Source organism: Ranitomeya variabilis, chromosome 8, assembly GCF_051348905.1.
Source record: "Ranitomeya variabilis isolate aRanVar5 chromosome 8, aRanVar5.hap1, whole genome shotgun sequence".
In the NCBI taxonomy this organism is placed as follows: Eukaryota; Metazoa; Chordata; class Amphibia; order Anura; family Dendrobatidae; genus Ranitomeya; species Ranitomeya variabilis.
In genome coordinates, this window is record NC_135239.1 from 65,263,294 (window position 1) to 65,289,951 (window position 26,658).

Here is a 26,658-nt window from a genome sequence, read left to right on the forward strand (position 1 = left end):
AACACCTTCCTAGAAAATCAAACTTTTAAAATGGAATCCATTCGATCCACTGTAAAACTCCTGTTTCCCCATTGCTTTATGGCGGTTTTGGACTTGAAAGATGCGTATTACCATCTACCAATCTGTAAAGAGCATCAACAATTTCTCCGCGTAGCGGTTATATTAAATGGATGTATACGGCACTTTCAGTATACAGCAATGCCCTTTGGACTATCAATTGCTCCTAGGGTATTTACTAAACTAATGTCAGAGGTTATGTCTTATCTAAGATTAAAAGACACACTCATAATTCCGTACTTAGACGACCTGCTAGTAGTGGGAAAATCCCCCTCACAATGTCAGCAAAGACTATGTCATATGATCTCATCCTTACAGAACTTGGGATGGATAATAAATTGGGAAAAATCTAGACTGATCCCGACAACCCGGCAGGTATTTTTGGGAATTATATTAGATTCTCTAAGTCAAAAATGTTTCCTCCCAGAATCTAAACAAATAACTATTAGGGATAAGGTTCAGTCCATACTAGGTAAACCTATAATTTCCCTCCGGGAAGGTATGTCCTTGCTTGGCTCCTTCACGTCATGTATCCCAGCAGTTCCGTGGGCGCAGTTCCACTCGAGGTGTTTACAGTATACAATTTTACATGAGGAGATAAAATTACAGGGGCGATTACACGGTAAAATTTCCCTTTCTAATGACGTAATCCAATCCCTAACCTGGTGGCTACAGCCAGATCATCTAGTTAGTGGGGTTCCCTGGGAGGTCAAACCCTCAAATATAATTTTTACGGATGCCAGCCCTCAGGGTTGGGGAGCACACTTGGGGGACCAGGTTGTCCAGGGGCTGTGGTCGGTTACGGAGTTAGACGACTCCTCTAATAAAAAAGAACTAAAAGCCATCTATCATGCCCTATGTGAATTCCTCCCACAGTTACACGGAACACATACCAGGGTACTCTCAGACAACATGACATCGGTGGCTTACATCAACCATCAAGGCGGAACGAGATCAGGCACTCTCATGTCTATAGCCGAAAACATCTTGACTATAGCCGAAGATCATCTTCTGTCCTTATCAGCGCTACATATCCGGGGGATAGACAACGCCAAAGCAGACTTTCTCAGTCGTCATACCCTCCATCAGGGGGAGTGGGTGTTAAATCGTCGAATATTCTCTATGATAACTATGAAATGGGGTATACCCGACATAGATCTCTTTGCCACAAGAGACAACAGGCAAATAAAAACATTCGCCTCAATGTTCCGAACAGACAACCCCGATGTTCTCGACGCCCTCCAGATTCCATGGACATTTCAGAAAGCATATGCCTTTCCCCCGATGATCCTTCTTCCAACAGTCATCAGGAAGATAAGAGAGGACAGAGCGAATGTAATCTTGATCGCTCCATTCTGGCCAAAGAGACCATGGTTTTCCCTGCTCAGAGCCATGTCCATCTCGGATCCATGGATTCTCCCAGAGAATCAAGATCTGCTTTTCCAGGGGCCCTTCAACCACCCTCATGTGAAGGGTCTACGGTTGACAGCCTGGGATTTGAGAGGCAGCTGTTAAAACTAAGAGGCTTCTCTGATAAAGTAATTGATACCTTATTGCTGAGTAGAAAAAGATCCACTACATCGATCTATGTGAAAGTATGGAGAAAATTTTTAAGCCTCTATCCCTCAGCCCTGTCAAAAGAAATTCCAGTCCCTATTATTCTTGAATTTCTCCAAAGAGGACGTGATTTAGGCCTTTCAGTTAACACCTTGAAAGTGCAAGTTTCAGCGCTAGGGGCTTTGTATAGTCACAACGTTGCAGGAGATAGATGGATATCCAGATTCATCTCAGCCTGCCAGAGAGCAGAACCAGTCCATATTCCCAACTCACCTCCTTGGGATGTTAATCTGGTCCTTGAAGCCTTAACAAATCACCCGTTTGAGCCTCTACATTCTGCTCACATTAAACATGTCTCCCTCAAAACAGCTCTCCTTGTTGCCTTAGTATCGGCAAGAAGGGTCAGCGACATACAGGCGCTATCAGTAGATCCTCCATTTATGTCAATATTACCAGATAGGATTGTCCTAAAGACAGACCCTTCCTACTTACCTAAAATGAGTACCAAATTCCATAGATCTCAAGAAATTCTCCTTCCTGCCTTCTATAATAATCCTACAAATCAGGAAGAAGAAAAATACCATACCTTAGATGTGAGAAGGGCTGTAATAACCTATCTAGATAGGACTAGCGCCTGGAGGAAGAGCAGGGCTCTCTTTGTTTCCTTCCAGGGTCAGAGGAAAGGAGCTGGCGTTACGAAAAACACATTATCCCGATGGATTCGGGAGGCGATATACCTGGCCTATTCGTCTAGAGGGGAAGATCCACCTGAGACTGTAAAGGCACATTCCACCCGGGCGATAGCATCATCCTGGGCAGAGCGGGCAGAAGTTCCAATAGAACTCATATGTAAGGCCGCAACCTGGTCGTCTCCTACTACTTTCTATAGTCACTATAGACTAGATTTATCTGCCTCCACTGACCTGTGTTTCGGTAGATCGGTTCTTAACACGATAATCCCCCCCAAATAACTGTCTCTGAAAGTCTCTCAGTGGGTGCTGTCGTGGCGAAGAGAAAACACCGGATTACGTACCGGTAATGCTCTTTTATAGAGCCACGACAGCACCCCTTCACTTCCCTCCCTTATATATATATATATATATTAGTTTACATATGAGCACAAATAAGGGTGGTTGGTTCTTGTAAATATTAGTAGTATAAGATAAAATGATGATATAGAATTGCCTACTAATACTGGTGGGCGGTTCCTCGCGATCTCTGTAACCCAAACTGTGGGAGCGAGGGGGACCGCCCCTTTTATCTCTCCGTAGGGTTTCCTGTTCCTAGGGGCGGATCCCCTCTCTCAGTGGGTGCTGTCGTGGCTCTATAAAAGAGCATTACCGGTACGTAATCCGGTGTTTCAACTGTCGAACACGCAATGTAGTCTACGCACTGATCTGTGGTTGCGACAAAATTTATGTCGGACAGACGACACAAGAGATACGACGGAGAACACAACAACATCTGTCAAATATAGCACTGGCCAGATCAGATAGAGCCAAAGGTAAGGTGATCTCGTCAGTGGCGTTACATTTCCTGGAGGTCCACGCAGGGGTAGCAGACTCCCTCAAGGTTATGGGTTTGGAGAGGGTTAATTCAAATATAAGAGGGGGTGATGTAACGGAGGAGCTCCTACGCCGGGAGGCTAGATGGATTTACGAACTGGGTAGTCTAGCACCGGATGGCCTGAATGAAGAGTTGCTTTATTCAGGCTTCTACAAAAAGAAGTAATCTAACAACTCCTCCTCCTGGTTTGCACACATTCGTGTACATCCAATTGTACGTATACAGGGGGGTCCCTAAATGTATAGGTATATGCATGTGTACCTACATTAAGGTTCTGCATGCCCTTATGCATTTTTTCTTTCCCTTTTCCTTCCCAGTAGATACTAAAGAAATCCTGAACAACAACTAAGAAGATGTAACTTTTGGATCCAGTCCTCAAAAAAACAGCGTTATTTAAGGATATTTGTCCAGATCATGCTCATGGACTATAATATGGCAATACATTAAACTATTTTTGAGGTATGCATATGCCAATTGAGGCCAGTTATCGACACATGGGCCTGTAACGAGGCATTGAGAGTAAACCCTTGGTGGATATATAGAGCTATCCTTGCTCGGGTCCATATGGCCTCTTAAAAAGACATATAAGGTATGGGCACAGAGTCCCATTGAGTATAGTTCAAATAAGAGTATATATAAAAAATGTTGTCCATATATAAAAAACAATGCATGGCAGATTGATATTTAATTGGTATTATATTTGCATTGTATAAATGAAAGTTTCGGGACATATTTTTCTTAAAATACGTAACGAACGAAATGTACATGGAATACGGGATTTAGGATGTATAACACCAATTGTGACATGCTTCTGTAGTAGTTACCTTAATCAAACATCTTCAATTTAGTGGGAGCTATACAAAGAGTCAAAGTTGTATGATAATCTACCTCTCTTTTTTATATCAAACTTACTAGCGCTTTGCGGTACGATATATAATGCGCTGATGCAAATCATGACATGAAAAGGGTTCAGGCACAGCGTACCTGACGCGCAAGCGCATATCAAGTGGGGGATTCTTCCCTAAAACGCGTAGGCGCATAGGAAACTAAGCAGAGGATCGCAAAAAAACATACGCGCAGGCGCTCTGTATGTTATGACCTTGCCACCACAACTTCCGGGTTAACGGCCGTACACGCTGGCGCCACAGCCGCAATCTGCTTCCCGCAGCTGCTTCATTGGTAAAGTAATCTAGACACTATAAAAAGAATGTATTTCTGCATATTGGATATACTCACCTTGAAAAAGACACCTGGTGTGTCGGAACGCGTGGGTCTTCATACTTCACACTCCATTCTATACTGGCTGCACCGCTGCACATGGGACGAGGGGGCGACCTTAGTGGACTGGACAGGGCTAAGTATATAGCACGTGTCTCTTTTCCTCTTCTCACCAGACATTCCATCCTCTGGTACAGACAAAAGGGAGGCACAGGGCACTTATAATATGAGCATATTTGTAGATACTATTTAAAGTGGCCAGGTATTTGATCTCCAGTATGCATTCCCATCTTCCGGACCAACAGCACCTAGAATAGGAGCCCTATGTATATTTACTGCTCTTTATTATATACTGGTGGAAACCATAATAGGGTGTATAGCAGACATTGGTCATAGGATCGCCACCTTAAGAGTCCATATATTAGAACCTACAGATTATTTATGTGATTCATGCAGCAATGTTGTGATATAATTTATTTTTGGTGCATTATATGTTTACAAAGCCAGGTACTTTATATGTACAACTATATACCTTTAAAAATATTGTACTATGATAGATTGGAGTGGACATGCACTCCACCAAGTGGATTGTATCTTTTAGATGGTTTTAAAAATTGTGTGTAATATTCTTGTGTGGAAATAAACTTTTGTACTTTTTTGCCTATATACTTGTGGTGTTCCTACCTTATTTGCATGTACCTTTCTCTTAAAAAAAAAAAAAAAAAATTTTCTGTACATGAAAATTGCTGTTCGCAGATTCCTCCATCCAATCTCACTGAGCGAGGGCGAGTGATCAAAGGAGAATGGGCAAAACGTCATCTCTAGATGTACAAAGCTGGCGGAGACAGACCCCAAAAGACGTGCAGAAGTAATTGCAGTGAATGGTGGTCCTACAAAGTATTGACTCTGGGGGCTGAATCCAAATGCACGTCACAATTCTTATATTTATATTTCTTAAATATTTAGCAAACCATATATCTTTTCCTTTACACTTCACAAATACTTGCTACTTTGTGTCGGGATATCACACAAAATCCCAATAAAATACATTTAAGTCTGTGGATGTAATGTGTAAAAATGTTGAAATTTCATGGGGTATGAATACTTTTTCAAGGCACTCTATATATTTACATATAAAAGGTATAATTTGCAACCCAAACATCCAGCTGCACCATTCACCACGAGCCCACCCTGCTGCCTGATGTAGTGGGTGCTGTTCCTCTGTAGTTTTAGTTTAGCCATACTAGAAATATCACATTCTTCCATAATTCCATATTATCTAAATTACCGTGAACGAGGGTGAACTTAATGTACTGAAAGTGTGAGCAATTTGATAAGATCTTACTTCTTGCTGGCTGAGAAAACCAACTTGTAATTTAAGGAGTTGTAAGAAGCCGGAGCCTGGGTGCAGAATGCCCAGCTATTAAATCATCTAATTATATCCCATGGTGAAGGGAATGTAACTCTACGCCATGACTGCTGCTTGTTCTTCATCCAGGACGAGCGGCTGATACCAATTTGTCCCACAAGACTTTGATCAGAACATTGGCACCTTCATGAAGACATCCGGTTACACATCCAGTGCCACGTAGAGACCTAGTTCAGTCCTGATAAGAAAATGAACCAAATGCTGATAATTGTGCAAACCTCAGTAAATATAAGTGCAAGAGTAAACTTTGAGTCTGTGTCAACTCTGAGGGATGATATCATCGATGGCTGAGCTTCTGATCATTACTTCATAGGCGGGCTGTAAACTTTAACATGGATTCTTTGTGCTGATAATCAGCCTTAGAAAACTAAGCGCTAAACCTAACTAATCTCTAAACCTAAATAATCTGTAAACCTAACTAATCTCTAAACATAATTTCTAAACTTAACCAGGCTCAAACCTAACTAAACTCTAAAGGTACCGTCACATTAAGCGACGCTGCAGCGATATCGACAACGATGCCGATCGCTGCAGCGTCGCTGTGTGGTCGCTAGAGAGCTGTCACACAGACAGCTCTCCAGCGACCAACGATGCCGAAGTCCCCGGGTAACCAGGGTAAACATCGGGTTACTAAGCGCAGGGCCGCGCTTAGTAACCCGATGTTTACCCTGGTTACCAGTGTAAATGTAAAAAAAAAACAAACACTACATACTTACATTGCCGTGTCTGTCGCGTCCCTTGCCTTCAGCTTCCCTGCACTGTGTAAGCGCCGGCCCTAAGCACAGCGGTGACGTCACCGCTGTGCTTTGCTTTACGGCCGGCACTGACACATTCAGTGCAGGAAGCTCTGAGCAGCAGCACGGACGCCGGGGGACGTGACAGACATCAGAGGGTGAGTATGTAGTGTTTTTTTTTTTTACTTTTACAATGGTAACCAGGGTAAATATCGGGTTACTAAGCGCGGCCCTGCGCTTAGTAACCCGATATTTACCCTGGTTACCATTGTAAAACATTGCTGACATCCTTGCTTTGGCTGTCAAACACGACGATACACGTCGATCTGACGACCAAATAAAGTTCTGGACTTTAATCAACGACCAGCGATATCACAGCAGGATCCAGATCGCTGCTGCGTGTCAAACACAACGATATCGTTATCCAGGACGCTGCAACGTCACGGATTGCTATCGTTATCGTTGTAAAGTCGTTTAGTGTGAAGGTACTTTAAACCTAACTAAACTCTAAAATCATCAGTAGATAACATGCCCTGATTATCTTTCCGCTAACTATTCTGCTCATCCTATTTTTACACATTTTGCTGTTGGTTAACCAGCATGGCCATGTTCACACCTGCCAGATAGTTGTCACCTACTTCGCCAAACTAGTGGTTTTCATATGTGCAGAGCTACACCGTGATTTTAGAGGGGATTCATGTAATAAGTAGGCAGATCTATATAATCACCTAAGGGGTACTTCCGTCTGTTTGTCTGTAACGGAAATCCCGTGTCGCTGATTGGTCGCTGCCAACCGCGACAATCAGTGACAGGCTTAGTCCGGCCGCGGATTGGCCCCTCCCCACTCCCCTCCAGTCAGTGCCAGTGTGTCGCCCCATCCCAGACCAACTTTTTACTATTGATGCTGCCTATGCAGCATGCCTGATGCTGCTGATGCGAGACCGCTAAGTCATCTGGGTAATTTCGCAATGCATCACTGAGAACGGAAGCTGGCGGCAGCATCGCACGCATAGGGACAGCTTCGGTGGACTCCGGAGGGTGAGTATATAACTATTTTTTATTTTAATGTATTTTTTAACAGGGATATGGTGCCCACAATGCTATATACTACGTGGGCTGTGTTATATACTGCATGAGCTGTGCTATATACTACTTGGGCTGTGTTATATACTGCATGGGCTGTGCTATATACTGCGTGGGCCGTGTTGTATATACTGCGTGGGCTGTGTTATATACTGCGTGGGCTGTGCTATATACTGCGTGGGCTGTGCTATATACTTTGTGGGCTGTGCTATATACTTTGTGGGCTGTGCTATATACTTTGTGGGCTGTGTTATATACTGCGTGGGCTGTGCTATATACTACGTGGGTTGTGCTCTATACTGCGTGGGCTGTGCTATATACTGCGTGGCTTGTGTTATATACTACGTGGGCTGGGTTATATACTACATCGGCTGTGCTATATACTGCCCGGCTGCTATATACTACGTGGGCTGTGTTATATACTATGTGGCCTGTGTTATATACTGCGTGGGCTGTGTTATATACTTCGTGGCTGCTATATACTACGTGGCTGCTATATACTACGTGGCTGTCTGTGTTACGTGAGCTGTGCTATATACTATGTGGCTGTGCTATATACTATGTGGCTGTGCTATATACTATGTGGCTGTGCTATATACTATGTGGCTGTGCTATATACTATGTGGCTGTGCTATATACTATGTGGCTGTGCTATATACTATGTGGCTGTGCTATATACTATGTGGCTGTGCTATATACTATGTGGCTGTGCTATATACTATGTGGCTGTGCTATATACTATGTGGCTGTGCTATATACTATGTGGCTGTGCTATATACTATGTGGCTGTGCTATATACTATGTGGCTGTGCTATATACTATGTGGCTGTGCTATATACTATGTGGCTGTGCTATATACTATGTGGCTGTGCTATATACTATGTGGCTGTGCTATATACTATGTGGCTGTGCTATATACTATGTGGCTGTGCTATATACTATGTGGCTGTGCTATATACTATGTGGCTGTGCTATATACTATGTGGCTGTGCTATATACTATGTGGCTGTGCTATATACTATGTGGCTGTGCTATATACTATGTGGCTGTGCTATATACTATGTGGCTGTGCTATATACTATGTGGCTGTGCTATATACTATGTGGCTGTGCTATATACTATGTGGCTGTGCTATATACTATGTGGCTGTGCTATATACTATGTGGCTGTGCTATATACTATGTGGCTGTGCTATATACTATGTGGCTGTGCTATATACTATGTGGCTGTGCTATATACTATGTGGCTGTGCTATATACTATGTGGCTGTGCTATATACTATGTGGCTGTGCTATATACTATGTGGCTGTGCTATATACTATGTGGCTGTGCTATATACTATGTGGCTGTGCTATATACTATGTGGCTGTGCTATATACTATGTGGCTGTGCTATATACTATGTGGCTGTGCTATATACTATGTGGCTGTGCTATATACTATGTGGCTGTGCTATATACTATGTGGCTGTGCTATATACTATGTGGCTGTGCTATATACTATGTGGCTGTGCTATATACTATGTGGCTGTGCTATATACTATGTGGCTGTGCTATATACTATGTGGCTGTGCTATATACTATGTGGCTGTGCTATATACTATGTGGCTGTGCTATATACTATGTGGCTGTGCTATATACTATGTGGCTGTGCTATATACTATGTGGCTGTGCTATATACTATGTGGCTGTGCTATATACTATGTGGCTGTGCTATATACTATGTGGCTGTGCTATATACTATGTGGCTGTGCTATATACTATGTGGCTGTGCTATATACTATGTGGCTGTGCTATATACTATGTGGCTGTGCTATATACTATGTGGCTGTGCTATATACTATGTGGCTGTGCTATATACTATGTGGCTGTGCTATATACTATGTGGCTGTGCTATATACTATGTGGCTGTGCTATATACTATGTGGCTGTGCTATATACTATGTGGCTGTGCTATATACTATGTGGCTGTGCTATATACTATGTGGCTGTGCTATATACTATGTGGCTGTGCTATATACTATGTGGCTGTGCTATATACTATGTGGCTGTGCTATATACTATGTGGCTGTGCTATATACTATGTGGCTGTGCTATATACTATGTGGCTGTGCTATATACTATGTGGCTGTGCTATATACTATGTGGCTGTGCTATATACTATGTGGCTGTGCTATATACTATGTGGCTGTGCTATATACTATGTGGCTGTGCTATATACTATGTGGCTGTGCTATATACTATGTGGCTGTGCTATATAATACGTGGCTGTGCTATATAATACGTGGCTGTGCTATATACTACGTGGCTGTGCTATATACTACGTGGCTGTGCTATATACTACGTGGCTGTGCTAAGCGCGACGTACATACATACATATTCTAGAATACCCGATGCGTTAGAATCGGGCCACCATCTAGTTTGCCATAAAAGGGGTTTTCTGACCACATTACCATTTATTTGAAAGAAGGATTAACTGACCATTATGGATCTGACTTCCAAAATATCTTGATCTGACTTCCAAAAAAAAGGTAATATTGTAGATGTCTTTTGCCAAGTCCATTCCTAGAGGTTCTCCATTCTGGATAACAAGGAGAAGTCAACAGTGTAGACTCTTTTTATAATGTCCATATGGCTAAATTCTAAATTGACCCTGTCTTATCAAGGCTGCCTCTTAATTGATTTTGGAAAAGCTCTGTGAAAAGACCCATGTGGATGTTATATTTTTTTAAGCCTTTCTGTATGTCACTGAGAAAGCGATTTAAAGGGATTATACACTTAAATGATAACCTTAGCGGGCATAGGGTGGTATAAGAAATAAACCTATCCTCCCCTTCTGGAGTGGCACCGCTCCTGTGTTCCCCTCCGGTCTCCTGGCATCAAGGTTCGATGAGGAGGTCAAGTGACCACTACACACCACAAGACATATGTTTCTTCTTGTTCATATGGATATGAAGATTATGTGCCATATTACTGAGCTGTTCTCTCCCTGGAGAATATGGTGAGGGCGGCATAGACCAACAAATGCAGTGCCTGCATCTTCAAAATCAGAATAAATTGGGATTCACGTAGGCTACGGTATTCTTCTTTTTGATCCCGTGTAAACCTCTTTTAGTGATCTGTCTCCATATAATAATAATAATAATAATAATAATTTGAGCACAAACGTAACAAAACCTTAGCCATGTATTGGTTTATTAAAAGAAAACTCATTAAATTGTAAAATAATACCAATTTACAGTTAATAAAAGGCAATCTGAAATACATAGAACATGTCAGATTAAGTGTATGTTAGTTGACCATCAGATTTTCCCTTGTTGCTGCCAAGAAGACTTTTTTTCTTTTTAATTTTTTACCGCAGATTATACTTAAACTCGATCTATCTGATGAGGGAGACGAGCATTTCATCTGTAAGATGGGTTTAATGCATGATGGGACCCAATATCTATCCACCGTCATTCTTGACAATTGTATAATTCGGTGTATGCATGATGACCCATTCAGAAGGGGTGATGATCTTTGAAAGAGAATTGGTAGGAACGCACGTTCCGGATTAACATCCAATCTAAGCAGGACTATCAAACACTTGATGACAGTGCAAAGTGCTTGTTCATTGAGTGCAATGAACAAGCCTTAAAAGTCATCATTATTGGTAATGGCAGCATATCATCATGTACAGTGCCTTGCGAAAGTATTCGGCTCCCTGGAAATTTTCAACCTTTTCCCACATATCATGCTTCAAACATAAAGACACCAAATGTTAATTTTTGGTGAAGAATCAGCAACAAGTGGAACACAATTGTGAAGTTGAACGAAATTTATTGGTTATTTAAAATTGTTGTGGAAGTTCAAAAACTGAAAAGTGGGACATGCAATATTATTCGTCCCCTTTACTTTCAGTGCAGCAAACTCACTCCAGAAGTTCATTGTGGATCTCTGAATGATCTAATGTTGTCCTAAATGCCTAATGATGATAAATATAATCCACCTGTGTGTCATCAAGTCTCCGTATAAATGCACCTGCTCTGTGATAGTCTCAGGGTTCTGTTTGAAGCACAGAGAGCATCATGAAGACCAAGGAACACAACAGGCAGGTCCGTGATACTGTTGTGGAGAAGTTTAAAACTGGATTTGGACACAAAATGATTTCCAAAACTTTAACCATCCCAAGGAGCACTGTGCAAGCGATCATATTGAAATGGAAGGAGTATCATACCACTGTAAATCTACCAGGTCCCGGTCGTCCCTCTAAACTTTCATCTCAAACAAGGAGAAGACTGATCAGAGATGCAGCCAAGAGGCCCATGATCACTCTGGATGAACTGCAGAGATCTACAGCTGAGGTGGGACAGTCTGTCCATAGGACAACAATCAGTCGTACACTGCACAAATCTGGTCTTTATGGAAGAGTTTCAAGAAGAAAGCCATTTCTCAAAGATAACCATAAAAAGTGTTTTTTAAAGTTTGCAACAAGCCACCTGAGAGACACACCAAACATGTGGAAGAAGGTGCTCTGGTCAGATGAAACCAAAATCGAACTTTTTAGCAACAATGCCAAACGATATGTTTGGCGTAAAGGCAACACAGCTCATCACCCTGAACACACCATCCATGTCAAACATGGTGGTGGCAGCATCATGGTTTGGGCTTGCTTTTCTTCAGCAGGGACAAGGAAGATGGTTAAAATTGATGGGAAGATGGATGAAGCCAAATACAGGACCATTCTGGAAGAAAACCTGTTGGAGTCTGCAAAAGACCTGAGACTGGGACGGAGATTTGTCTTCCAACAAGACAATGATCCCAAACCTAAAGCAAAATCTACAATGGAATGATTCACAATTAAGTGTATCCAGGTGTTAGAATGGCCAAGTCAAAGTCCAGACCTCAATCCAATCAAGAATCTGTGGAAAGAGCTGAAAACTGCTGTTCACAAACGATCTCCATCAAACCTCACTGAGCTCGAGCTGTTTGCCAAGGAAGAATGGGCAAGAATTTCAGTCCCTCGATGTAAAAAAACTGATAGAGACATACCCCAAGTGACTTGCAGCTGTAATCGCAGCAAAAGGTGGCGCAACAAAGTATTAAGTTAAAGGGGCCGAATAATATTGCACGCCCCACTTTTCATTTTTTGAATTTCCACAAAAATGTAAAATTATCAGTAAATTTAGTTCAACTTCACAATTGTGTTCCACTTGTTGCTGATTCTTCACCAAAAATTTACATTTGGTATCTTTATGTTTGAAGCATGATATGTGGGAACAGGTTGAAAAGTTCCAGGGAGCTGAATACTTTTGCAAGGCATTGTATATAGAGGAAATGTACACAGATTTATGGGAACAGAATGATCACATTATTGATTGTTCTGTGCGCTTAGAATTCTGCTCGGCCTGTTTAACGGGTCAGGAACGGCCACGGTCTGGCTTGAATATCCAATCCAAGGTGGTTTCACGACCAGGATCTGGCAGTGTAGATGGGGCCCTAAGCCTTTACTTGGTCCTTGGTCCTGCTAAAGAGGTGAGGGATGTGTAATGGATACTGTTAAGTGGCTGACTCTCCATTGGGGTGGTCCCAAATATTTCATGTTGCATACAAGTGAGACCATCTAAAACCGGGCGATGCTGCATCCTCTCTGCAAATGGCACAAATAGACAAGATTAATGTTACACACAGAACAGCGCGTTATGTAGGATGCCCGTTTTATGTATTTCATTATATTCCTTGGAAATAATCCAAACTAATTACATAGAATTTTTCTCTTTGTATATTTCAGAGCTGAATATTTAGGTTTCCCACACTTTTCTGTTAATGGCAGCATAGAGTGATAGGGAGACACTTGGGATTATACAAGGGAGAAACTCTGGATTATATATTTTTTTATTACTTGATTAAGTATTAAACTATAAAAGCTGGATACTAAGGTGCTGGTGTTTGGCAGACATGGCTCATGGTTATTATTTTCCTATATTTTGGATGGTCAGTTGAGTTGTGGAGTCTGTCTGTATTCAGCTCTGAATTTGGATTTGTGGTATTATTGTTCTGATTTATACTTGTTTTCTTTCTTAAGATTTATTACTACTAGAAATGTCGTCATATAAATTGTATTGAGTCTGTTTTCTGCAAACTGGTAGCCAAACTGTCCTGTAAGTTTTGGGGCATTTTTAGTATTTTCTGATAATTTGTTTGATAAGTAGTAATTGATTCTTACTATGATGATCCATGAAATAGCCGTACGTTTTTCTTCCATTCGAATCAGATTAGTTTTTTTGCTTAGTGAGTCAGTTTAATACAGATTAATACTTTACACGTGAACTTTTAAGTAGTCATCCATTTGAAACTGATCTAGTAAGCAAAAAACCTGATCTGTTTCGAAAGGAAGAAAAATTGATTGCCATTTAACGGATCCGTTTTCCATAGACTTCAATGTTATAAAAACGGATCCAGATGAAATCACTTTTTTAAGTCTGTCTCAAAAAAAAAAAAAAAAAAAGTTGTGTCTGCACAAATTTTTGGTCAATGGATCGCTGCTGGATCTGTTTTAACGGATGATTATTGGATATGTGAAAGTAGCCTAAACCTAATCAAAACCATGTATGTAATCAACGCAGCCTGTATAAAGCCTCCTAATTTCACTTAAACACATGGATGCAAACCCTGGATGATAGAGAAACAAGATAGCAGAAGAATCAACGCCTTCGAAATCTGATGCTGGAGAATAATTTTATCAGTACCATGGATGGCAACAAAAACAAATAAATCAATTTTTGAACAAATCAATCCAGACATGTCACTCGAAGCAAAGACCAAGCTATGACTTGCCTACGTTGGACACATCATATGAAGAGAGCAATCACTGGAGAAGGGCATCATGGTTTAATACGGCCAGTATTTGTAAGCCAAAACCAGGAGTGGGTGATAAATACAGAAGTGGTGACGTGTTTGTATTATACTTTTCCTCTGATTGTTCCACTCCTGGTTTTGGCTTACAAATACTGAGGGCAAATACTGAACGTGTGAATATGGCCTCATAGGAGGAACAAGGCAAATAGGAAGATCAGCAGCTTGATGTCTTCATACTTTCAAGATAATTGCGGAGAAGACCCTGGTGGACCTCTCTAGGCTTACACAAGATCGATCTTCCTACACAACGTCCATCCATTAAGTCACCATGGCTCAAGATCGAGCTGAAGGCCTTTAACCCCTTCCCGACCCATGACGCCTATGCGGCGTCATGGAATGATCGCATCCCTGCAGATCGGGTGAAAGGGTTAATTCCTATTTTACCCGATCTGCAGGGAGAGGGGGAGTTGTACTTCAGCCTAGGGGGGGTGGCTTTGCCCCCACGTGGCTACGATCGCTCTGATAGGCTGTTGAAAGTGCAACAGCCAATCAGAGCAATTTGCAATATTTCACCTATGAAAATGGTGAAATATTGCAATCCAGCCATGGCCGATGCTGCAATAGCATCTTCCATGGCTGGAAATCATGTACTGGCCCCCCCCACCGCCCCCGATCTCCTCCCCAGTCGTCCGTTCTGTCAGGTACCCCCCTCCGTCCCCCTGTTCGCTCCCCCGTGCTCCTGTCCGCTCCCCCGTGCTCCTGTCCGCTCCCCCCGTCCTCCGATCCCCCCCCCTGTGCTCCGATCCACCCCCCCACCACCCCCTCATACTTACCGATCCTCCCGGTGTCCGGCCGTCTCCTCGCTGGGCGCCGCCATCTTGGAAAATGGCGGGCGCATGCTCAGTACGCCCGCCGAATCTGCAGGCTGGCAGATTCGTTAGAGGTACATTTTGATCGCTGTGGTAGGTTCTATCACAGCGATCAAAATAAAAAAATAATAAATAAACCCCCCCCCTTTATCACCCCCATAGGTAGGGACAATAATAAAATAAAGAAAATATTTTTTTTTCTTTTACCACTAGGGTTAGGGTTAGAACTAGGGGTAGGGTTAGGGGTAGGGTTAGGGTTACGGGTAGGGTTAGGGGTAGGGTTATGGCATGTGCACACAGAGCGGATCGGCCGCGGATCCGCAGCGGATCGGCCGCGGATCGGCCGCGGATCCGCAGCGGATCGGCCGCGGATCACAGCGGATCCGCAGCGGATCGGCCGCGGATCCGCAGCGGATCGGCCGCGGATCTGCAGCGGATTGGCCGCGGATCGGCAGCGGATCCGCAGCGGATCGGCCGCGGATCCGCAGCGGATCGGCCGCGGATCCGCAGTGGATCCGCAGCGGATTGGCCGCGGATCTGCAGCGGATTGGCAGCGGATTGGCCGCGGATCGGCCGCGGATCCGCAGCGGATCGGCAGCGGATCCGCAGCAGATTGGCCGCGGATCTGCAGCGGATTGGCCGCGGATCGGCAGCGGATCCGCAGCGGATTGGCCGCGGATCTGCAGCGGATTGGCCGCGGATCTGCAGCGGATCCGCAGCGGATCTGCAGCGGATTGGCCGCGGATCCGCAGCGGATTGGCCGCGGATCCGCAGCGGATTGGCCGCTGCGAATTCGAAGCAGTTTTCCATCAGGTTTACAGTACCATGTACACCTAAGGAAAACCAAATCTGCTGTGCCCATGGTGCGGAAAATTCCGTGCAGAAACGCTGCATTGTATTTTCCGCAGCATGTCAATTCTTTGTGCGGATTCCGCAGCGGTTTACACCTGTTCCTCAATAGGAATCCGCAGGTGAAATCCGCACAAAAAAACACTGGAAATCTGCTGTAAATCCGCAGGCAAAACGCAGTGCCTTTTACCTGCAGATTTTTCAAAAATCGTGCGGAAAAATCTCACGAATCCGCAACGTGGGCACATACCCTTAGGGTTAGGGTTAAGAATAGGCTTGTGGTTAGGGTTACGGATAGGGTTAGGGGTGTGTTGGGGTTACAGTTGTGGTTAGGGTTGGGATTAGGGTTACGGTTGGGATTAGGGTTAGGATTAGGGTTGGAATTAGGGTTACGGTTGTGTTGCGGTTAGGGTTGTGGTTAGGGGTGTGTTGGGGTTAGGGTTGTGATTAGGGTTATGGCTACAGTTGGGATTAGGATTAGGGGTGTGTTGGGGTAAGTGTTGAAGTTAGAATTGAGGGGTTTCCACTGTTTTAGGCACATCAGGGGTCTCCAAACGCAACATGGCGCCACCATTGATTCCAGCCAATCTTGCGTTCAAAAAGTCAAATGGTGCTCCCGCCCTTCCAAGCCCCGACGTGCGCCCAAACAGTGGTTTACCCCCACATTTGGGGTACCAGCGTACTCAGGACAAACTGGGCAACAACTGTTGGGGTCCAATTTCTCCTGTTACCCTTGCAAAAATAAAAAATTACTTGCTAAAACATAATTTTTGAGGAAAGAACAATTATTTTTTATTTTCACGGCTCTGCGTTATAAACTTCTGTGAAGCACTTGGGGGTTGAAAGTGCTCACCACACATCTAGATAAGTTCCTTCGGGGGTCTAGTTTCCAAAATGGGGTCACTTGTGGGGTGTTTCTACTGTTTAGGCACATCAGGGGCTCTGCAAATGCAATGTGACACCCGCAGACCATTCCATCAAAGTCTGCATTTCAAATGTCACTACTTCCCTTCCGAGCCCTGACGTGTGCCCAAACAGTGGTTTACCCCCACATATGGGGTATCAGCGTACTCACAACAAACTGGGCAACAAATATTGGGGTCCAAATTCTCCTGTTACCCTTGTGAAAATAAAAAATTGCTTGCTAAAACATCTTTTTTGAGGAAAGAAAAATGATTTTTTATTTTCACGGCTCTGCGTTGTAAACTTCTGTGAAGCACTTGGGGGTTGAACGTGCTCACCACACATCTAGATAAGTTCCTTGGGGGGTCTAGTTTCCAAAATGGGGTCACTTGTGGGGGGTTTCTACTGTTTAGGCATATCAGGGGCTCTGCAAACGTAACATGATGCCCGCAGACCATTCCATCAAAGTCTGCATTCCAAAACGTCACTACTTCCCTTCCGAGCCCCGGCATGTACCCAAACAGTGGTTTACCCCCACATATGGGGTATCAGCGTACTCAGGAGAAACTGGACAACAACTTTTGGGGTCCAATTTCTCCTGTTACTCTTGCAAAAATAAAAAATTCTGGGCTAAAAAAATATTTTTGAGGAAAGGAAACATTTATTATTTTCACGGCTCTGCGTTATAAACTTCTGTGAAGCACTTGGGGGTTCAAAGTGCTCACCACACATCTAGATAAGTTCCCTTGGGGGTCTAGTTTCCAAAATGGAGTCACTTGTGGGGAGTTCCTACTGTTTAGGCACATCAGGGGCTCTGCAAACGCAACCTGATGCCCGCAGAGCATTCCATCAAAGTCTGCATTTCAAAACGTCACTACTTCCCTTCCGAACCCCGACGTGTGCCAAAACAGTGGTTTACCCCCACATATGGGGTATCAGCGTACTCAGGAGAAACTGGACAACAACTTTTGGGGTCCAATTTCTCCTGTTACTCTTGCAAAAATAAAAAAAATTCTGGGCTAAAAAAATATTTTTGAGGAAAGGAAACACATTTTTTATTTTCACGGCTCTGCGTTATAAACTTCTGTGAAGCACTTGGGGGTTCAAAGTGCTCACCACACATCTAGATTAGTTCCTTGGGAGGTCTAGTTTCCAAAATGGGGCCACTTGTGCGGGAGCTCCAATGTTTAGGCACACAGGGGCTCTCCAAACGCGACATGGTGTCCGCTAATGATTGGAGCTAATTTTCCATTCAAAAAGCCAAATGGCGTGCCTTCCCTTCCGAGCCCTGCCGTGCGCCCAAACAGTGGTTTACCCCCACATATGGGGTATCATCGTACTCAGGACAAACTGGACAACAACATTTGGGGTCCAATTTCTCCTATTACCCTTGGGAAAATAAAAAATTCTGGGCTAAAAATCATTTTTGAGGAAAGAAAAATTATTTTTTTATTTTCACGGCTCTGCGTTATAAACTTCTGTGAAGCACCTGGGGGTTATAAGTGTTTACTATGCATCTAGATAAGTTCCTTGGGGGGTCTAGTTTCCAAAATGGGGTCACTTGTAGGGGAGCTCCAATGTTTAGGCACACAGGGGCTCTCCAAACGCGACATGGTGTCCGCTAACGATTGGAGCTAATTTTCCATTCAAAAAGTCAAATGGCACGCCTCCCCTTCCGAGCCTTGCCGTGCACCCAAACAGTGGTTTACCCCCACATATGAGGTATCGGCATACTCAGGAGAAATTGCCCAACAAATTTTAGGATCCATTTTATCCTGTTGCCCATGTGAAAATGAAAGAATTGAGGCTAAAAGAAATTTTGTGTGAAAAAAAAGTACTTTTTCATTTTTGCGGATCAATTTGTGAAGCACCTGGGGGTTTAAAGTGCTCACTATGCCTCTAGATGAGTTCCTTGGGGGGTCTACTTTCCAAAATGGGGTCACTTGTGGAGGAGCTCCAATGTTTAGGCACACAGGGGCTTTCCAAACGCGACATGGTGTCCGCTAACGATGGAGATAATTTTTCATTCAAAAAGTCAAATGGCGCTCCTTCCCTTCCGAGCCTTACCATGTGCCCAAACAGTGGTTTACCCCCACATGTGAGGTATTGGTGTACTCAGGAGAAATTGCCCAACAAAATTTAGGATCCATTTTATCCTGTTGCCCATGTGAAAATGAAAAAATTGAGGCTAAAATAATTTTTTCGTGAAAAAAAAGTACTTTTTCATTTTTACGGATCAATTTGTGAAGCACCTGGGGGTTTAAAGTGCTCACTATGCTTCTAGATAAGTTCCTTGGGGGGTCTAGTTTCCAAAATGGGGTCAGTTGTGGGGGAGCTCCAATGTTTAGGCACACGGGGGCTCTCCAAACGCGACATGGTGTCCGCTAAAGATTGGAGCCAATTTTTCATTGAAAAAGTCAAATGGCGCTCCTTCCCTTCCGAGCCCTGCCGTGCGCCCAAACAGTGGTTTACCCCCACATATGAGGTATCAGCGTACTCAGGACAAATTGGACAACAACGTCCGTGGTCCAGTTTCTCCTTTTACCCTTGGGAAAATAAAAAAATTTTTGCTAAAATATCATTTTTGTGACTAAAAAGTTAAATGTTCATTTTTTACTTCCATGTTGCTTCTGCTGCTGTGAAACACCTGAAGGGTTAATAAACTTCTTGAATGTGGTTTTGAGCACCTTGAGGGGGGTGCAGTTTTTAGAATGGTGTCACTTTTGGGTATTTTCAGCCATATAGAACCCTCAAACTGACTTCAAATGTGAGGTGATCCCTAAAAAAAATGGTTTTGTAAATTTTGTTGTAAAAATGAGAAATCACTGGTCAAATTTTAACCCTTATAACTTCCTAGCAAAAAAAAAATTTGTTTCCAAAATTGTGCTGATGTAAAGTAGACATGTGGGAAATGTTATTTATTAACTATTTTGTGTCACATAACTCTCTGGTTTAACAGAATAAATATTCAAAATGTGAAAATTGCGAAATTTTCAAAATTTTTGCCAAATTTCCGTTTTTTTCACAAATAAACTCAGAAATTATCGACCTAAATTTACCACTAACATGAAGCCCAATATGTCACGAAAAAACAATCTCAGAATCGCTAGGATCCGTTGAAGCGTTCCTGAGTTATTACCTCATAAAGGGACACTGGTCAGAATTGCAAAAAACGGCAAGGTCATGAAGGGGTTAAATAAATAAGTAAATAAATAATTTTGCTTACCAGGCACCATTCCTTGACACTCGTCCATGGTTGGCCCATTAATGTTCACTGGCCATAGAGGCTGTAGACTTAAACAAAAGAAACAATTTTAGGTAAAACCAGGTATAAACTTTGTGTATTTTACCATTTCCTAGCTCTTCGGACAAGTGTTTGTGCTGTTTTACTGTTTGTCTTTCACACGTAATGTTCTTTGTAGATTAGCTGTGGGGTGAAGTGCTTTCTCATGGTAAGAGCACTCGGCACTGCTGTTTGTCTGCTTGTTTTATGCTGTAGATAGATACTTAAAGTAAGGTGACGATTGCTGAGTACGTTTGTGCCCCTCGCTCATTTTCTGGATACACTTTTAGTTATCGACTGTGTACCTTTCCATTAAGTGCATTTATTTTCCTTTGTCAGACAGGAAAGTACTTAACGCGTTGCCTTGTAATGGAAATAGTGTATTTCTGTCAGTCAGCGAGCGTCCGGGCTTAGAGCTGTGCAAACACGACACATGTCATTGCACCTTAAAAGCTTTTGAAAGAATAAAAAAAACGATAGAAGTGAAAATCTCAGGTTCAGATCTAATTTTACTAGTCAGCTTAGTCACATTTTCCTACTTAGCCCGGTCCCAGTGTAAGGCTCCATTCAGACGACAGTCTATTTTTTTGGGGGGGATACGAGTTAAATCTGTGTTTTTCAAAGATAAAACTCGTACCTATTATAGTCTATGGGGCTGTTGACAAATCGTGTATTTTTGTGGACATGTCCGATTTAGATCCAAGTCACAGATCATACAAACCAATGCAAGTCTATGGGACGGTGAAAATATTAGCCAGCACTCTGAAGCCATCTGTGTGCCATTTGTATGTTGTCCGATTTTCATGCTTGTTTGATAGGGGATGCTTCAGAAAGCTTCTTGTATGAAAAAAAAAAATTATGAAGCCGATGGTAAAAATGTATACATTAACCAAGCAATGATGAAAATCTTATCCATAACATGATCTTCACCAGTGTTTTGGGTGAGATTTTCAGCAGTATTAGGTCTGTGTGTCAATGTCATATTTTTACCACCAGTATCACATCCTTGATTTTCTCCTTTCCTTAAAAATAAATTGCCAAGCTGGATAGCTTTATGGGTGAATTTGCTCCATAGACTGTGTAAGAAAGCAATAGGTAAGGTCCTGGATGGCAGATATGTGTCACTAAGGTGGTTGTACAGTCTGTACCAGTAACACTAGGGTACTGACAGAGTTTTAATTTGACTGGATTCTGAGTCTAGGATTTAGGAGCAACCAAAAGAGCTTTGGTAGGAAAGGTAGTTCCCATAATCCAGCCCGGGGCTTGCAGGCCTAATAGCAGCAGCTGGGTTAGTTCAGCAGAGTGGAATTGTGCTGGAGCTGTACATAGGTGTGATTGATTAGTGAACACGTTTAAAACTGCTTGAGCTGCTACTGCCTGGAAATCCGAGCGTTTAGTGAGACTGCTACGTTCACTTTATTGTATTGTGCTGAAGAAAGGACTGTTTGTTATTCATTTGCGCTGAAGAAAGGCTGTTTTCACTTTGGAGTAATAAGGTTTATGAAGGACAATAAACTATTCTGTTTTGATATAAATCCCCCTGTGCCTGTCCGTGTCCAATTGGCTACCAGAGAGCTTAAACCCCTACCCCTTAGGGCTCGTTGAGAGGACTATACTGACACTGTGCTGTCCGATGAAAAATCAGGCCTTGCACTGACCAATGTAATTCAGTAGGGTTTTTCACAGTTTCTTCACACGGATCAAGCATCGACGGCCAAAAAAATTGCAGCATGCAATATTCTCTTCATCTGCAGCATCTGATTTTATGGATTTAGTGCCATGATTAACCTGTTACATTGTATTCGATCTTGTGCATTTGAGTCAAATTTCACACGGACGTAAAAAATACACGGATGGCACATGGACATTGAAAACGGACACAAGGATGGCGCAAAGATAACGATTGAAAATCGTCCAAGGTTTCTTACTCTCGCCTGACCCTGGCCTTAGGCCTCCTTTAGACATCTAGGATCATTGGTCCAATCTTGGATCGCAATGCACGGACTGTCCGCGCATCTCCCGACCCCCAGTGTGACAGCTTCATGTGTTTTTATGAGGCTGTCACGCTCAGGGTCGGGAGACACGTGGCCAGTCTACTCATTGTGTTCCAGGATTGGACTGATGATCATGGACATTTGTAGGAGGCCTTAGAGAGGAAAGTGGCCAAGAAAACTCAGCTCTCACTGTGGACTCGACCTGGCCATGTTATACAACAATGACCATTGTGGACAGTGTGTAATTCTCTATTTCCCAGATCAGCAGCTGATTTTCTGGTGCTGTTTTTAGAGGGCTTGTTCCTTGTTGAGATAACCAATTTAACCATCTCATCCATCTTCCAGCATCTCTAATGGCTATGCATTCTCAATATTGCTTTTTGCCCATGTTCTTTGGGGCATGATCCGATCAGGTAGCATGTCATACTGAAGATTATTAGTGCCAAAGGATAATATAAAGAAGTCCCACGTGACAATTTTATGATCTGACTCAGATTTCAACTACGTCTGACTACATTATTAGGATAGGATCTGTACTTTTTTAGTTTTGGAGACATTGGACTGGTGATGGATGACATGCCAGAAATGTCTGGACTTAGTTATTCATCAGTTAACGTAATTGTGGTCTATTGGATTCAATGCTGCAATGCACCATGTGAAAGAAATCCCCAGGCACAACCACGGCCTCCTTATTTTGGGAATTAAAGGATTTTATCTGATAGACGCCCACTGATCTCATCCTTTGACATCACAAGATACAGTTGGCAGCTCCTTGCACGCTGCTTAGTTTTTTTCTACTTTCTTGGTTATTTTGTAAAACTTTGTTAAACCCTTCCAATGATTCATTGTAAAAGATAGTCTGTGACTAGGGGAAACACTTAGTAATAAATCAATACACTGTATAAGCTACAAACGCCGATAACTCTGACGTTTACTGGAACATCTGAAAGCCCAGCATTGGCCGGAACAGGTCCTATGACTTGTGAGTACAAACCTGCCATAAATCAAACAGTATAAGACTCTGTTCATATGTCGGCATTTCTATTTAGGACCAGACAAGCGGAATAAGTGATCGTTACATCAATTATGTAAATGGAAGCATTGATTATTGTGGGGCCTGTCTGGGTGCCTATAATAAGTAATGGCGGCCCTTTTTTATAGAACAGAAAAAAAGTCTTGCATGGGAAAAGTTTTAGCCTTCAATTGCACCATTGTGTTAAAAAAAAAAAAATCCAAGTGGCGTTAGAATGGTAAATAAAAAATATAAATTCTGCCATTGTTTTTTTGGGGTTTTGTTTTTAGCGCGTTCATTATGACGTAGTTAACAGTGTGCAGTAAAAATAACTTAGTAATATGATTCTATAGGTCAGTAGGATACCAAAATGGAGGGGGATTTTAACTTTTTTTATTCCAATTTTCTGCATAAAATAAGACCAGCTGCTCCTCTGCTCTGAGCCCTGTGTCCCCCTACGTGAGCGCTGCAGCCAATCAGCGGCCACTGATCAACTTGCAGCCTTCACAGTTCCGTCAGAGAGGATGACTGCTCTGAATAGTGAAGGCTGTAGCCTATCTGCGGTCACCGGTGGCCTGCGGTGTCACACTGCTATGTTTTAAATGCCTTTAAACGTCCCTATCTGAGATTGACGGAGGCATGTAAAGGGAGAAACAGGGATCTGGGCTGGCTCCAATTACTACTAGGCTGGGGTCACACAACCGTTTTTCTCTTTCGAGAAAATTGGTCCGATTATGCTAATCTCACTCTGATCTGGGTTTGATCACAAGGTGATCCAATTTTCTCTGATGTGGAGAATTAACAAAAGGAAAATGTCCCTATCTCCCCAGAAGTCACCTGCCGTGTGTGCAGTGATCTCGCTCCATACACTCCACCTGACCGGTATCACGTCAGGTTGTTACTGGGTTAAACCTTCCGATCCTACACAAATAATGTGGCGGGAGAATCTGGAGGCCACTATGCACATGACATGGTTATCTGCGTCTGCTGAATTGTCAGGTCCAGACAACTTTAATGTAATATGGGGTCTTTATGGCTTATCGCCAGGATAAACTGATGACGTGCCGACCGAAGGTCTGACCTCTGTTTAAACAAATAGACCTGCGCGATAGTCAAGTTCTTAAGAAATTGCCCCAAAGTAGGGAAAGTGCTAAAATAACTATTACTCATCCGATGATGCCAGCGCCCAGTGATTGACTGCACCAGTGGTCACTGCAGGCCAAGAGTCAACAAGACAACTGGAGCGGTGGTGACCAGGGCTGTGGAGTCACATGACAATGATTCCGACTCCACCAAAATGGTCTCCAACTCTCCGACTCCACAGCCCTGGTGGTGACACAGCAGTGGGGGATTCACCAAGTGAGACATCGTATTTTGTTATTTTATCACATTCTCTACTTTGAGGTGTTTGGGGGTTTTTTTAGACCAGGAAAATTCCCTGCGGGGGTGAAAAATCTTTGGGACTTTTTGCTGTCAAACATTACAATACCTGAAGCAAACAATAGTTTCCGACTTCAGTGTATAGGATAAGTATTATACCCCTTTAAAGGGGGTAATCGGGTTTGTGATGAATTTTCATAGGTTGTGCACCACACGCTGTCAGGATCCTCCAGTGCTGGCGGCAGGAGTGGGTGGCATCGGGACTGCAAGTTTTCGATTCACTTGTATTGAGTGAAGCTGGACACGTCTAGTTAGAATGTGGCCAGAAGTATGTAAATCGCGTATTTGTGGTCACGTGACCACCCGCTCTCACCGCCAGCATCGGAGGATCCTGACAGTGTGCAGTTAGCGTGATGTGAGGATTTAGAAGTCTGTAGTCACATAGCGTAACTCCAGAGATTCATTACAAACCTGGATAGCTCCTTAAAGGGTTTTACTTTAATAATTATGCTAAGGATTTTGTATGTTATCAGCACATTTATCTCATGTCTTAGTTCTAAATGTACTTAAGTCTAGCAATAGAGCTAAAGTAGGAATCATGCAGACCTACCGGGCCTTTAGTAGGCGCCCACGCGGAGCCTGGAGGGGGCACTGCTCACATCTTGTACCGTCAGTGTGCGGGTCGCCTGGTGTACCTTCTACACCCTGCTGATTAAATATCACATTTCTTATGTATCAAGCTGCTGCAGAATTTCCCCATGCAGTATGCAGCAGATCGCAGGATATTCACGCACTCCATAGTCTCACCAGGACACAGTCTTTTTTAATTGGATTTTTTTGTTACTGAATATTGTTTCTTGTTCTTAATTCACCACTTACTTAAGTAGCCTTTATTAAAATGACTCATGAAGCAGAAATTGCACAAAAGTTTTTAAAGGGAACCTGTCGAGTGATTCATGCTGTCTGAGCCACGTGCTGCGTTACTCAGACAATGGATGCTTTATTACAACCATCTATCAAACACAGCCGCATTTCAGAGAAAACCCGAATGGGCACTATGCACCTTGGATGACCAGTCCAAGTCCCAGCGTCTTCTTCCCTCATTTTCCCCAAACCGACAGTTTCCCCCTTATGTGTGTGTATAGGGAAAGACCTGTTCGTTTAGGAGAAATTGGTGAGAAGAAGCCACCGCGGATCAGACATGGACCTGTCATCTGAGAAGCATAGTCCCCACCCTGCTTCTCAAAGTCTGCTTCTCTGTACTTTTATAGTCATTGCCGATCCTTAGGATAGGTCTTCAATGTCAGATCAGTAGGGATGCAACACCCGGGACCCTCAACGACCAGCTGTTCCCATAACCGGCTGCAGCATTTGAGAGAAAACATAATTCCAAGGGGCTGCCAGCGTCGATGTGACTATGATGACAAGGTCCAAAATTCAGGTTACCGGTGGCATCTACCTACCCCACTCCACAGTGGCTTCTCCTTACCCCACTCCCCAGTGGCTTCTCTCTGCATCACTCCCAGGTGGCTTCTCCCTACATCACTCCCCAGTAGCTTCTCTCTACCCCACTCCCCGGTGGCTTTTCCCTACCCCACTCCCCAGTGGCTTCTCCCTACCCCACTCCCCAGTGGCTTCTCCTTACCCCACTCCCCGGTGGCTTCTATCTACCTCACTCCCCATTGGCTTCTCCCTACCCCACTCCCTGGTGGCTTCTCTCTACCCCGCTCTCTTTGTGGCTTCTCCCTACCCCGCTCCCCGGTGGCTTCTCCCTACCCCGCTCCCCTTGTGGCTTCTCCCTACCCCGTACCCCTTGTGGCTTCTCCCTACCCCGTACCCCTTGTGGCTTCTCCCTACCCCACTCCCCAGTGGCTGTTCCCTACCCCACT

The 26,658-nt window shown here is 43.4% G+C and overlaps 1 protein-coding gene and 1 long non-coding RNA gene across 3 annotated transcripts in view; one reads left to right on the forward strand and one right to left on the reverse strand.

Moving 5' to 3' along the window:
* PIGC (phosphatidylinositol glycan anchor biosynthesis class C) overlaps positions 1–26,658 on the forward strand; it is a 58,163-nt gene that overhangs the window by 18,248 nt on the left and 13,257 nt on the right. The window lies entirely within an intron of this gene.
* LOC143788527 (uncharacterized) lies at positions 12,943–25,480 on the reverse strand. The gene is made up of 3 exons (XR_013218658.1): positions 25,380–25,480; positions 20,327–20,394; positions 12,943–13,271 (listed from the first exon to the last, which is right to left on the reverse strand). It is a non-coding gene; the product is annotated as an uncharacterized LOC143788527 (long non-coding RNA).